This window comes from Zingiber officinale, chromosome 9A, assembly GCF_018446385.1.
Source record: "Zingiber officinale cultivar Zhangliang chromosome 9A, Zo_v1.1, whole genome shotgun sequence".
Classification (NCBI taxonomy): Eukaryota; Viridiplantae; Streptophyta; class Magnoliopsida; order Zingiberales; family Zingiberaceae; genus Zingiber; species Zingiber officinale.
Window position 1 is genome coordinate 31,019,127 of NC_056002.1, and position 2,466 is coordinate 31,021,592.

At 37.8% G+C, this 2,466-nt stretch overlaps 1 long non-coding RNA gene across 2 annotated transcripts; it reads left to right on the plus strand.

The window, feature by feature from the left end:
* Positions 1–500: 500 nt before the first annotated feature.
* On the plus strand, positions 501–1,849 carry LOC122018785. 2 transcript variants are annotated; one of them, XR_006121900.1, is made up of 2 exons: positions 501–630; positions 1,478–1,849. It is a non-coding gene; the product is annotated as an uncharacterized LOC122018785 (long non-coding RNA). The 2 variants fall into 2 exon arrangements; XR_006121901.1 differs by having other exon boundaries at positions 510–630; positions 1,490–1,849.
* Positions 1,850–2,466: the final 617 nt, after the last annotated feature.

Genomic DNA, 2,466 nt, shown 5'->3' on the forward strand with positions numbered 1-2,466 from the left:
TCCACCGCTGCAGGTGGGCTGTTGTACAGGCGCCACAACGGATAGTTGCTGTCTAAGCTGCAGCGTTTCCGACGGAGGATATTCAAACGCTAAGCCAGGTCAGTTCTCCAATTACATTGACTTGACACTTAGACTTTAGACTCGTCGTCGTTGGTTGGCTCGACAATTATGCATGTCTGCTTTTCTAATGGCTCGACAATTATGCATGTCTGCCAGGTTTCGCTGGCGCTTGTGAGCATTCTGATGGCCACGGAGAGCCTGAGTGCTGTAGTACGTCCTCGGGGAGTAGTTGCACTCGAACACTCTTGGCGCGGATTCTTGCGATTGGCGAAGCGGGCTTGGCCTTGATCGCTCCGAGCTTACCTAAAAGGTTGAGCTCGAGGACCGGCGACTTCGGGTACACCCCATCGCTGGCGTCCTTGGCCCCGGTCATGCTCAAACCCAAGTTGAATTGGTCCTTTGTCTCTGTTATCTTTGTCCACCGTTCTGCAACTCTCTTTCCGTTCTCTGTTTCGTCCCTGTTGACATTCATCTTCTCCTGAGCCTTGGCGTTCCAGATTGGTGGAGATACATATTTGGGACAACGATTTATGTAAAGAGAGAGGGACAAGGCAGGAGACGACTATGAAAGTAAATTTCTTAAAGCTTCTTTGAGATCCGTGGCTTGAGTATTTTTGTGAAGATGACTTTCTATCGTTATAAGTTTATTTTCTACATGATCTATTATATGCGCATATACTTTGTAATGTTCTCAAGGTTGTAAAGTATCAGCAGTTCCATCCTATTAACAAGGAATTACATTACGGTGGTAGTATATTCCAGATATTATCTACCTCTTCCTCTTGAACTAAGGCTCTGTTTACTTGGGATTCGCATTCATCTTCGATTTGATAATATACTTGTTTACTTGTTGCCAAGAACCTCATGCAACTTGATTATGGTATCTTCCTCCTCTTTGGTAAAGTTTCCTCTTTTGATATCCGGTCGAAGGTAATTCGTCCACCGCAGCTGACAACTCTTCCCGCACCGCAACAGCCCTGGAGTTATCAGATTCAACACTCTCACTTTACCAAACTAACTGAAACTGAAATGTTTTAGTATTGTAACTTTCGAAATTAAAACCTTTTATTGATCTTCAAATTCAGTATCACTTTCACTTTACCAAACCAACTGAAACTAAATCGTTTTCATCTCGGAAACTACAAAATCTTGTATTATTAATCTTCAGATTCAAAGACACTGAGATTTAAACTGAAATGTTGAAAGAAATCTCGTATTGATTGATCTTCAAATTCAGAAACACTTTCACTTTGCCAAACCAACTGAAACTAAAACTGAAATGTTTCCATAACTTAAGCACTCTGAAACTGAAACTAGATTGTTGTCATCTCAGAAACTCAAGAATACTGAAATGATTCATCTCAGGAAATTTAAGTTGAAAGAAATCTTGTATTGATTGATCGATCTTCAAATTCAGAAACACTTTCAGTTTTCATCTCAGAGACAAAAAAGCAAGCAAACAGAAGGCACATATAGAACAAGTACCAGCTTGTTTAGGAAGAGCTATCCAGTTGTCATGGCCATGTTTTTCTATGTAAGAGACGAGAAGCCGGTCTCACAGCAAGGAGCCCTCACCATGTTGCAGGAAACAACCAGCTGAACCTCACCATGTTGCATGTTTTTGTTTTTTGTTTTTGGTTGGTAACAGTGGAGGAGAACGACTGAATGCAATGTAAGAAGGAAGTTGACAAGGAGGGTTAGTTCTTTTGTTTGATTTTCAAAAGGATAATAGCTTTTATGTAATGGATCGTTCCGTTCTAATATTCTATCGGAGAGCTATAGCTTTTAACTAATGCTTTTCGTATACAATAGAACAACGCCATTGTGATGGATTGGATGACAAAGACAATGTTGAAAAGGGGATTTTTTTTTTTGATGGAAAGGAAGTTTTGATTTGTGTAGTAGGAGAAAAAGGTAAAATTTTCATTCTTTGGCCGGAGAGATATGTGAAACTGACAAAGGGATTAAGTGGAACAAAATTCATCGAGTGGTAAAGTTTATGGAAACAGTTTTAATTTTTTATTTTGGTTCTACAAAATAATATGCAACTAATGGTCCGTTTACTTGGAAAAGTAGAAATCAAAACTAAAACAATTTTCATAATAGAAAAGTTTTCGTCATTTACTTCATTAAAATTTTCAGATCGAAAAGAAACGCAATCCATCAACGGATAATTTTGAAGTCAAAATTGATCATCTCAAAATCGGACGGAAAACAACGAATAGAAAAAAAATAACACATGTATCCTTTTTTATTTATAAAATTACACTATATAAAAATAAAATGCACGTACCCTTTTTAACTCACAAAATTACATCATGTACCTAAAAAATGGCGTATGTACTTTTTTTTTATTTATAAAATTACATTGTAGGTATCCATTTTCCTCTATCAAACTAAAAAAAT